Raw genomic sequence first — 12,896 nt, 5'->3', positions numbered from 1 at the left:
ATTTAAAATACACTGCTCAAAAAAATAAAGGGAACACAAACAACACAATGTAACTCCAAGTCAATCACACTTCTGTGAAATCAAACTGTCCACTTAGGAAGCAACACTGATTGACAATAAATTTCACATGCTGTTGTGCAAATGGAATAGACAACAGGTGGAAATTATAGGCAATTAGCAAGACACCCCCAATAAAGGACTGGTTTTGCAGGTGGGGACCACAGACCACTTCTCAGTTCCTATGCTTCCCGGCTGATGTTTTGGTCACTTTTGAATGCTGGTGGTGCTTTCACTCTAGTGGTAGCATGAGACGGAGTCTACAACCCACACAAGTGGCTCAGGTAGTGCAGCTCATCCAGGATGGCACATCAATGCGAGCTGTGGCAAGAAGGTTTGCTGTGTCTGTCAGCGTAGTGTCCAGAGCATGGAGGCGCTACCAGGTGACAGGCCAGTACATCAGGAGATGTGGAGGAGGCCGTAGGAGGGCAACAACCCAGCAGCAGGACCGCTACCTCCGCCTTTGTGCAAGGAGGAGCAGGAGAAGCACTGCCAGAGCCCTGCAAAATAACCTCCAGCAGGCCACAAATGTGCATGTGTCTGCTCAAATGGTAAGAAACAGACTCCATGAGGGTGGTATGAGGGCCCGACGTCCACAGGTGGGGGTTGTGCTTACAGCCCAACACCGTGCAGGACGTTTGGCATTTGCCAGAGAACACCAAGATTGGCAAATTCACCACTGGCGCCCTGTGCTCTTCACAGATGAAAGCAGATTCACACTGAGCACGTGACAGATGTGACAGAGTCTGGAGACGCCGTGGAGAACGTTCTGCTGCCTGCAACATCCTCCAGCATGACCGGTTTGGCGGTGGGTCAGTCATGGTGTGGGGTGGCATTTCTTTGGGGGGCCGCACAGCCCTCCATGTGCTCGCCAGAGGTAGCCTGACTGCCATTAGGTACCGAGATGAGATCCTCAGACCCCTTGTGAGACCATATGCTGGTGCGGTTGGCCCTGGGTTCCTCCTAATGCAAGACAATGCTAGACCTCATGTGGCTGGAGTGTGTCAGCAGTTCCTGCAAGAGGAAGGCCTTGATGCTATGGACTGGCCCGCCCGTTCCCCAGACCTGAATCCAATTGAGCACATCTGGGACATCATGTCTCGCTCCATCCACCAACGCCACGTTGCACCACAGACTGTCCAGGAGTTGGCGGATGCTTTAGTCCAGGTCTGGGAGGAGATCCCTCAGGAGACCATTCGCCACCTCATCAGGAGCATGCCTAGACGTTGTAGGGAGGTCATACAGGCACGTGGAGGCCACACACACTACTGAGCCTCATTTTGACTTGTTTTAAGGACATTACATCAAAGTTGGATCAGCCTGTAGTGTGGTTTTCCACTTTAATTTTGAGTGTGACTCCAAATCCAGACCTCCATGGGTTGATAAATTGGATTTCCATTGATTATTTTTGTGTGATTTTGTTGTCAGCACATTCAACTATGTAAAGAAAAAACTATTTAATAAGATTATTTCTTTCATTCAGATCTAGGATGTGTTGTTTAAGTGTTCCCTTTATTTTTTGGAGCAGTATATATCAAATCTATAATGAGAAAATATTGACTGAAGTTGTAGTTTTTAGTGTGAACCACCCTTAAATGTGTTCAATTGCCATTCAAATGAATGAACAGTTGATTCTCAAATGATATCTTTGTTTTAATACCTTAAGCACCAGCAGAGTGCTGGTATCTCCATCTACAATTCAAAAATAAAATACAATTTGATTTGTCACATGCGCCGAATACAACAGCTTTACTTAACCTTAAAGTGAAATTCTTACTTACAAGCCCTTAACCAACAATGCAGTTATGGACCTGTGTTTGTCATTTTAGGCTTTTTATTTTTCCCATAATCCCAGTGGCATCACTAGTAATTCTAATTCCTATGATTTATGTAAATTGTCTATGATGTAGGCATATAAGCCAGTCACATTTGCAACCACATTATTTTACTGAAACAGGTCGTACACAGACTTTTGTGGTCATATGTGGTTATTGAAAATGAGTAGCCTAACAAGTCTCAACAGTCACATTTGCAACCAAATTATTTGAACATTGCAAATACTGTTGTAAATGTAATTTGTAATTTAGTATTTTTTTTGTAAATGAAATATGACACAAAAGTGTATTACTTAATAGTATGCATGGTTTTCAGTATTGGCTTGTAGGCCAACCAACCAGGTGAACGTGGTTACCATCGAGGAGGCAGTTGAGGAGGGGCCGTGGTGATGGAGGAGGGAACTGACTATATTAATTTGGGGACAGGTTGAAACACATAAAACATTCATGGACATTTAGCTAGATTACTGTTGCTAGCTAATTTGTCCTGGGATATAAACATTATGTTGTTTTTTTTTTTTTACCTGAAAGGCACAAGGTCCTTTTTTCTGGTTCTTTGTAGAATTTGGACCAATTTTGACTCATAAAATTTTTTATGTTCTCTACCTCGACAATTAATCCACAGATAAAATGGGAAACCTAGTTAGTTTCTAGTAATCTCCCCTCCTTCAGGCTTCTTCTTCTTCTTCGTCTTCTTCTTCTGTGGACTTTATATGGCGGTTGGCAACCAACTTTAAGGTGCATTACCACCACCAACTGGACTGGAGTGTGGGCCAATCACTCAAGTATGCTCCTAAAAACCGAGGAGATGGGAGAGGGGGGACTTGCAGCATGTGAAGCGGTCAAAAATAGAACCAAGTTCTATTTTAGCTCATGGCTATGAGCTCGTTGACACTCTTGTTGATGCGCACAAGCAGTTTGGAGGAAATGATTGAATAACATGTATGTGTACATTTATTTTACAACGCTTGCGCACGCAACGCAGGCGGTGTGGTCAGTATGTAAGCCAGAAATCTGAATCTTAAAGAAGAAATAACAAGGTGTACTCCGTCAACCACATGTGACAGCTAGCATATGCCAGCGTCATTGTCAGGAAAAGCCATTATAAAGAGTTACCTCATTCCTCACATTTTCCAGCCATAGCCCAGGCTACATGTCGATGATCTAAATAAACAGGAGAAGCTGGTGCATTTTTCCCCCAAATAGGTAGCCTATTTTTCAGATAAACCATAGCCTACATCTTAAAATATATACACTGCTCAAAAAAATAAAGGGAACACTTAAACAACACATCCTAGATCTGAATGAAAGAAATAATCTTATTAAATACTTTTTTCTTTACATAGTTGAATGTGCTGACAACAAAATCACACAAAAATAATCAATGGAAATCCAATTTATCAACCCATGGAGGTCTGGATTTGGAGTCACACTCAAAATTAAATTGGAAAACCACACTACAGGCTGATCCAACTTTGATGTAATGTCCTTAAAACAAGTCAAAATGAGGCTCAGTAGTGTGTGTGGCCTCCACGTGCCTGTATGACCTCCCTACAACGCCTGGGCATGCTCCTGATGAGGTGGCGGATGGTCTCCTGAGGGATCTCCTCCCAGACCTGGACTAAAGCATCCGCCAACTCCTGGACAGTCTGTGGTGAAACGTGGCGTTGGTGGATGGAGCGAGACATGATGACCCAGATGTGCTCAATTGGATTCAGGTCTGGGGAACGGGCGGGCCAGTCCATAGCATCAATGCCTTCCTCTTGCAGGAACTGCTGACACACTCCAGCCACATGAGGTCTAGCATTGTCTTGCATTAGGAGGAACCCAGGGCCAACCGCACCAGCATATGGTCTCACAAGGGGTCTGAGGATCTCCTCTCGGTACCTAATGGCAGTCAGGCTACCTCTGGCGAGCACATGGAGGGCTGTGCGGCCTCCCAAAGAAATGCCACCCTACACCATGACTGACCCACCGCCAAACCGGTCATGCTGGAGGATGTTGCAGGCAGCAGAACGTTCTCCACGGCGTCTCCAGACTGTCACGTCTGTCACATGTGCTCAGTGTGAACCTGCTTTCATCTGTGAAGAGCACAGGGCGCCAGTGGCGAATTTGCCAATCTTGGTGTTCTCTGGCAAATGCCAAACGTCCTGCACGGTGTTGGGCTGTAAGCACAACCCCCACCTGTGGACGTCGGGCCCTCATACCACCCTCATGGAGTCTGTTTCTGACCGTTTGAGCAGACACATGCACATTTGTGGCCTGCTGGAGGTCATTTGGCAGGGCTCTGGTAGTGCTCCTCCTGCTCCTCCTTGCACAAAGGTGGAGGTAGCGGTCCTGCTACTGGGTTGTTGCCCTCCTACGGCCTCCTCCACGTCTCCTGATGTACTGGCCTGTCTCCTGGTAGCGCCTCCATGCTCTGGACACTACGCTGACAGACACAGCAAACCTTCTTGCCACAGCTCGCATTGATGTGCCATCCTGGATGAGCTGCACTACCTGAGCCACTTGTGTGGGTTGTAGACTCCGTCTCATGCTACCACTAGAGTGAAAGCACCGCCAGCATTCAAAAGTGACCAAAACATCAGCCAGGAAGCATAGGAACTGAGAAGTGGTCTGTGGTTACTACCTGCAGAACCAGTCCTTTATTGGGGGTGTCTTGCTTGTTGCCTATAATTTCCACCTGTTGTCTATTCCATTTGCACAACAGCATGTGACATTTATTGTCAATCAGTGTTGCTTCCTAAGTGGACAGTTTGATTTCACAGAAGTGTGATTGACTTGGAGTTACATTGTGTTGTTTAAGTGTTCCCTTTATTTTTTTGAGCAGTATATTTTTAACCACACAACTTAATTTAGCAAAGTAGGGAAAATCATAACAATTCCTTGAATTCTCTTTCTACAAACAACCCACTCAATATCTAAACCAGATTTTATTTATTTGAACCACTTTGTTTGAACTGTACAAACAAATCGGCTGTAAGCAACAACAGTGATAAGGTCAAGAAAATGACATTGACAATGTGATATATACTTCTGAAACACAATCCAGTTTATAAATGTAAAATAACGTTGCATTCATACATTGCTACATTGTTTTTCATAAACGCTATTTTATACATAATATTGGCTTGCCGTTAAACTTATTTATACTAATAGACACTAACTGAACTTCACAGGCATGTTGACATTTATTGTCACCGGTCTTGTCCTGGAGGCAGAACTGGGCGATTTCCCCTTAGATAGGCCAAATTAATTGACCTTAATTTAAGGTTAGGTTTAAAATCTGATGTTATGACTTTGTGGCTTTGCCAGCTCGTAACCACTCTACAGAGTCACCTCCAGAACAAGATGCATGACGAAAAACGCTAACCTGCGTTTCACAATTCTAGACTTGGTAACAATGCACAAAGAGTCGTAAATTCACTTCGGAGCGCAAGAAGGTACTCAAAGTGCGCCAATTCAGTGCGTTTCGCCCTCGGAGCATTCAGAGCAGTGAAGCCAATTTAGCAATGTTGTTGCTAGATTTAGCAACTTTTCAGACTACCCTGGCAACTTTTTTTTCAAATAGCACCTAGCAACAAATGTAGCTACTTTTAACATTTATTTGGAACTATTAGCAACTTTTGAAAAGTGACTCAAACGCTAAAATGCATGCATTTCCCCTCTAAATTACACACAAAAAAGATTCTCTGTCGCACACCCAGTCACAACACACGTGCCTGGCTGCAAAAGTGCATTGTGAGTGACGTCAGCAGCAGGCGCTCAGGTCGTGCACAGGCAGCAGCAGGCCAGCAGCAATTCCAGCAAATTGCAAATCATTGTTGTCTGACTGCAGCAGCAGTAGTACCGGTTCGACAAGCCAAACCCAATGAATATAGTTGGTCACGAATGTTTGATCTTGAACAGAACTTACAACATCAATCAACATGCCTCAATCAAAATTGTACAGAAAAGAGTGGGAGTCTGTACCTGTACAAATGTCAAATCATATTTTTTGCCGAGATGTCCAGTCAATTTGAGCAACGTAATTGTGTATTCTACGTAATGACGCATTTGTACGTTATCACGCAATGACATCACAACCTCATTTAAGTCATTTTTAGCAACAAATCAACCTGCTTCAAGCAACTTAACCTGGAAATTAGTTGGCAACACTGATTTAGAGCGCACACTGGACGCTCTGGCCGACGAGTAGGGTTGATCCGAGCGTTCTGACCTCACAACGGCACCCAAGCTAACAGGCTAAGGTTGGCTAGCTTGCTAGCTACTTCCAGACAAAAATGAGAGAACACCTCACTCGCCCTGGCAGAGGTAGTTGGGTGGGCTGTTTTTATGTTATCCAGAGCATTGATGACTAACTGTGTTGCTAGGAACAATTTAATTACGCTTTTTTTGCTGACGTTTACTGGCACCGCCCATATTCAACTGGTGTTTAGCGTTCGTAAATTCATCAGTTATTCCTTACTCTGGCACACTCAGGCGAGACTGCATCTGAAATCTGAGTAGATATCCAGAGTGAATTTAGGAACGTGCCCTTAATCAGTTAATTTGATCAGCATTGCGCCACGAGAAAAATATCATTCTAATTTGGTGTTCTATATAATTGTGATATCGTTGACGCTCAAAGCCTGTATGTTTCCTCTCATTGACTCTCATGCATTCTATGTCCAGCGTAAGCATGCTCGTTCACACATGTAAAAAAAGGCTCCCGTGTGCTTTGGGCTTTACCCATATTGAATCAGCCGTCCCAGTTCAATCCCTAACCTTTTCCCTTGGCCCTAACCCTTTCGATATTTGTATATGTGCAAGCAATATGGTGTAAGCTCCACCACTTTCCTAATTATGCCTATCCAGACCCTTCAGAAAAATCTATGGGTTAGGTCAGGGCCAAGGAGGAGGGGTAGGGAGTGCATTTGGACCAGAAAATGTGTATGTGCCACCTAAGAGTTTCAATACAAATCATGTCTGTGTGTTCATTCAGGTTGAAATTCACAGTTGAAGAGATGCAGGGGTCCATTGTGACCATGGCCGAGGACACAGGCACTGCAGAGTGCCAGAAAAGACAGAACCGAAGAAGTGCAATGGTACATGAACCTATTTTCTTTGTCTCCACTGTCCACAATGTGAGTGTGGGCTGTCATCTCTATAGTACAGCACATTATCTTAGTTATTTGTTAGTGTACAGCAATGATTGCTATGTCTGAGGCAATGACCAAAATACATAATCATTCTATCAGGTGTAAGAATAAAAAGAATGATGACTGAAATAAATACAAATACCAAGTTAGTCTCTTCCCTCACCCCTTAATTTGTGCATTCACACGCGCCTCTGTCATATACACAAGTGTCCCAAAACAGAACTATGTACGTTGTGTAAGTTAGGAAAAAATTTAAACATAAAAGTTACTTCTTGAATTCGTCCATTTGACCTGTCTTGGTGTCGTTTGTTCATTTTGTTGTTGGTTTCATTGCAGTGGCAGAAAATGGCAGAGCACCTGGGTCCACCTACCCACCATCACCTAAAACCCACTCCTCTCCCTACACCTGTGAAGGAGATCTCTCGCTCTCTCACCTCCACCCCCCCACCCACTTATGTCCATATAATAAATCCTCTTCATTTTCCAATGTGTGGTCTGTGCTTTATGAAGACATTGTGAAGAATTATTAGGATCTAATATAATCCTATATGATTGTTTAATGGCATATACATCTACATGCATTATGACAGTTCTACAAGTTGTACAATGAATCAGGAAAGCAGCAGATACGCCAGTCATCAGAGCCAGGAGGACACATGCGTTTAAATTTCTGTTCAGAGTAGTAATTTGACCCTACGTTGTGTCTCAGAAAAAGGGAGGGGATTCTCAAAAAGAAAATGATTTGCCCTTTCCAAGCTCCTTTCCAGAGAAAAGTCGCATTCAGGGGTACCCACAAGCCAACTACCGTAATTTCCGGACTATTAAGCGCACCTGAATATAAGCCGCACCCACTGAATTAACTTTTTTTTAAATTTTGAACATAAATAAGCCGCACATGTCTATAAGCCGCAGGTGCCTACCGGTACATTGAAACAAATGAACTTTACACAGGCTTTAACGAAACACGGCTTGTAACAAAAATAAATAGGCTTTAACGAAATACGGCTTGTAACAAAAATAAATAGGCTTTAATGAAACACGGCTTGTAACAAAAAAAATAAAATTAGCAGTAAACAGTAGCCTACCAAGAAAGTAATTGGTCACCATCTTCCTTCTCCTGTGCACTGAAACCACTGAAGTCCTCTCCTTCGGTGTCGGAGTTAAATAGCCTCAGAATTGCTTCATCCGATATTGGATCGTTTTCATTGTCGCTCTCGTCACTTTCATCCGGAGGCAAATCCCCCGCTGAGCCCTCTTCGATTTAATCTGTTTATTACTCCTGCCCAGAAACTAGAATATGCATATAATTGTTTGAATGGTTCTCTGTGAGTATAACAGAACTCATATGGCAGGCCAAAACCTGAGAAGATTCCAAACAGGAAGTGCCCTCTCTGACCCTTTCTTGGCCTTCTTTAGCCTCTTTATTGAAAACAGAGGATCTCTGCTGTAACGTGACACTTTCTAAGGCTCCCATAGGCTCTCAGAAGGCGCCAGAATGTTGAATGATGACTCTGCAGTCCATGGCTGAAAAACAGTAGCGCATTTGGATAGTGGTCGATCTGAGAACAATGAGACGGGTGCGCGCGTGCACGTGAAGAGTCCATTTTACATTTTCAGTCTTTGAACGAAAACAACGACTCCCGGTCGGAATATTATCGCTATTTTACGAGAAAAATCGCATAAAAATTGATTTTAAACAGCGTTTGACATGCTTCGAAGTACAGTAATGGAATATTTTTAAATTTTTTGTCACGATATGTGTCGGCGCGTCACCCTTTGGATAGTGTCTTGAATGCACGAACAAAATGCCGCTATTTGGATATAACTATGGATTATTTGGAACCAAACAAACATTTGTTGTTGAAGTAGAAGTCCTGGGAGTGCATTCTGACGAAGAACAGCAAAGGTAATCCAATTTTTCTTATAGTAAATTTGAGTTTGGTGAGTGTCAAAATAGCTAGCCTGTGATGGCCGGGCTATCTACTCAGAATATTGCAAAATGTGCTTTCACCGAAAAGCTATTTTAAAATCGGACACCGCGATTGCATAAAGGAGTTCTGTATCTATAATTCTTAAAATAATTGTAATGTTTTTTGTGAACGTTTATCATGAGTAATTTAGTAAATTCACCGGAAGTGTTCGGTGGGAATGCTAGTTCTGAACGTCACATGCTAATGTAAAAAGCTGGTTTTTGATATAAATATGAACTTGATTGAACAAAACATGCATGTATTGTATAACATAATGTCCTAGGAGTGTCATCTGATGAAGATCATCAAAGGTTAGTGCTGCATTTAGCTGTGGTTTTGGTTTTTGTGACATTATATGCTAGCTTGAAAAATGGGTGTCTGATTATTTCTGGCTGGGTACTCTCCTGACATAATCTAATGTTTTGCTTTCGTTGTAAAGCCTTTTTGAAATCGGACAGTGTGGTTAGTTAAAGGAGAGTCTTGTCTTTAAAACGGTGTAAAATAGTCATATGTTTGAAAAATGGAAGTTTTCGGATTTTCGAGGAGTTTGTATTTCGCGCCACGCCCTATCATTGGATATTGGAGCGGTGTTCCGCTAGCGGAACGTCTAGATGTAAGAAGTTAAGCCGCGACGTTCAAAGCATGGGAAAAAAGTTGCGGCTTATAGTCCGGAAATTACGGTATTTTTTATATTTTTTATTTCACCTTTATTTAACAAGGTAGGGCAGTTGAGAACAAGTTCTCATTTACAACTGCGACCTGGCCAAGATAATGCAAAGCAGTGTGACAAAAACAACAACACAGAGTTACACATAAACAAACGTACAGTCAATAACACAAAATAAAAAAATAGAAAAATCTATGTACAATGTGTGCAAATGTAGAAGGTTAGGGCGGTAGGAAATAAATAGGCCATAGAGGTGAAATAATTACAATTTAGCATTAACAATGGAGTGATAGATGTGCAGATGATGATGTGCAAGTAGAGATACTGGGGTGCAAAAGCGCAAGAGGGTAAGTAATAATATGGAGATGAAGTAGTTGGGTGTGCTATTTACAGATAGGGTGTGTACAGGTACAGTGATCGGTAAGCTGCTCTGACAGCTGATGCTTAAAGTTAGAGGGAGATATAAGACTCCAGCTTCAGTGATTTTTGCAATTCCTTCCAGAAATTGGCAGCAGAGAACTGGAAGGAAAGGCCGCCAAAGGAAGTGTTGGCTTTGGGGATGACCAGTGAAATATACCTACTGGAGCGCGTGCTACGGGTGGGTGTTGCTATGGTGACCAGTGAGCTGAGGTGAGATGGGGCTTTACCAAACAAACACTTATACATGACCTGGAGCCAGTGGGTTTGGCGACAAAAATGTAGTGAGGGCCAGCCAACGAGAGCATACAGTTCGCAGCATGAGTGAAGGACACTTTGTTGCGAAGTAGGAAGCCGATTCTAGATTTCATTTTGGATTGGAGATGCTTAAAATGTGAGTCTGGAAGGAGAGTTTACAGTCTAACCAGACACCTAGGTATTTGTAGTTGTCCACATATTCTAGGTCAGAACCGTCCAAAGTAGTGATGCTAGTCGGGTGGGAGAGTGCTGAAAGCAATCGGTTGAAGAGCATGCATTTAGTTTTACTAGCATTTAAAAGCAGTTGGAGGCCACGGAAGGAGTGTTGTATGGCATTGAAGCTCGTTTGGAGGTTTGTTAACACAGTGTCCAAAGAAGGGCCAGATGTATAGAGAATGGTATCGTATGCGTAGAGGTGGATCAGAGAATCACCAGCAGCAAGAGCGACATCATTGATATATACAGAGAAAAGAGTCAGCCCGAGAATTGAACCGTGTGGCATCCCCATAGAGACTGCCAGAGGTCCAGACAACAGGCCCTCCGATTTGACACACTGAACTCTATCTGAGAATTAGTTGGGGCACCAGGCAAGGCAGTCATTTGAGAAGCCAAGGCTATAGAGTCCGCCGATAAGAATACGGTGATTGACAGAGTCGAAAGTCTTGGCCAGGTAAATGAAGATGGCTGCACGGTACTGTCTTTTATCGATGGCGGTTATGATGTCGTTTAGGACCTTGAGTGTGTCTGAGGTGCACCCATGACCAGCTCGGAAACCAGTGCATAGTGGAGAAGGTACGTGGGATTCGAAATGGTCAGTGATCTGTTTGTTAACTTGGCTTTCTTATATTTTACAAAGGCAGGGCAGGATGAATATAGGTCTATAACAGTTTGGGTCTAGAGTGTCACCCCCTTTGAAGAGGGGGATGACCGCGGCAGCTTTCCAATCTTTGGGGATCACAGACGATACGAAAGAGAGGTTGAACAGGCTAGTAATAGGGGTTGCAACAATTTTGGTGGATAATTTTAGAAAGGGAGGGTCCAGATTGTCTAGCCCGGCTGATTTGTAGGGGTCCAGATTTTGCAGCTCTTTCAGAACATCAGCTGTCTGGATTTGGGTGAAGGAGAAGGGGGGGGGGGGTTGGGCAAGTTTCTGCAGGGTGTGTTGAGATGTTGGCCAGGGTAGGGGTAGCCATGGTCAGCCGTAGAAAAATGCTTATTGAAATTATCAATTATCGTAGATTTATCGGTGGTGATAGTGTTTCCTATCCTCAGTGCAGTGGGCAGCTGGGATGAGGTGCTCTTATTCTCCATAGACTTTACAGTGTCCCAAAACTTTTTGGAATTAGTGCTGCAGGAAGCACATTTCTGTTTGAAAAAGCTAGCCTTAGCTTTCCTAACTGACTGAGTATATTTGTTCCTGACTTCCCTGAAAAGTTGCATATCGCAGGGGTATTTGATGCTAATGCAGAACGCCACAGGATGTTTTTTTGCCTGGTCAAGGGCAGTCAAGTCTGGGGTGAACCAAGGGCTATATCTGTTCTTAGTTCTACATTTTTTGAACGGGGCATGCTTATTTAAGATGGTGAGGAAAGCACTTTTAAAGAGCAACCAGGCATCCTTTACTGATGGGATGAGGTCAATATCCTTCCAGGATACCCGGGCCAGGTCGATTAGAAAGGCCTGCTCGCTGAAGTGTTTTAGGCAGCGTTTGACAGTGATGAGGAGTGGTCGTTTGACTGTGGACCCATTATGCACGCAGGCAATGAGGCAGTGATCGCTGAGATCCTGGTTGAAGACAGCAGAGGTGTATTTGGAGGGCATGGTTACGGATTTAGGGTTGTACCTGGTAGGTTCCTTGATAATTTGTTTGAGATTGAGGGCATCTAGCTTAGATTGTAGGATGGCCGGGGTGTTAAGCATGTCCCAGTTTAGGTCACCAAGCAGTATGAGCTCTGACGATAGATGGGTCGCGATCAATTCACATATGATGTCCAGGGCACAGCTGGGGGCTGAAGGGGTCTATATCAAGCGGCAGTGGTGAGAGACGTGTTTCTGGAAAGGTGGATTTTTAAAAGTAGAAGCTCGAATTGTTTGGGCACAGACCTGGATAGTATGACAGAACTCTGCAGGCTATCTCTGCAGTGGATTGCAACTCCGCCCCCTTTTGGAGTTCTATCTTGTCGGAAATTGTTATAGTTAGGGATGGAAATTTCAGGATTTTTGGTGGCCTTCCTGAGCCAGGATTCAGTCCTGCTAGGACATCAAGGTTGGCGGAGTGTGCTTAAGCAGTGAGTAAAACAAACTCAGGGTGGAGGCTTCTAATGTTAACATGCATGAAACCAAGGCTTTTACGGTTACAGAAGTCAACAAATGAGAGCGTCTGAGGAATGGGAGTGATGCTGGGGGCAGCAGGGCCTGGGTTAACCTCTACATCACCAGTGGAACAGAGGAGGAGTAGGATAAGAGTACGGCTAAAGGCTATAAGAACTGGTCATCTAGTGCATTAGGAACAGAGAGTTAAAGGAGCAGATTTCTGGGTGCAGAAGAATAG

At 43.6% G+C, this 12,896-nt stretch overlaps 1 long non-coding RNA gene across 1 annotated transcript; it reads left to right on the top strand.

Moving 5' to 3' along the window:
• The first annotated feature begins 5,942 nt into the window (after window positions 1-5,942).
• On the top strand, window positions 5,943-7,520 carry LOC106565943 (uncharacterized). Its single transcript, XR_001319762.3, has 3 exons — window positions 5,943-6,206; window positions 6,877-6,979; window positions 7,370-7,520. It is a non-coding gene; the product is annotated as an uncharacterized LOC106565943 (long non-coding RNA).
• Window positions 7,521-12,896: the final 5,376 nt, after the last annotated feature.

This window comes from Salmo salar, chromosome 12 (assembly GCF_965601325.2).
Source record: "Salmo salar chromosome 12, fSalSal1, whole genome shotgun sequence".
Lineage (NCBI taxonomy): Eukaryota > Metazoa > Chordata > Actinopteri > Salmoniformes > Salmonidae > Salmo > Salmo salar.
The sequence above is the reverse complement of the archived record's forward strand: the minus strand, read 5'-3'. Positions and strand labels throughout refer to the sequence as shown.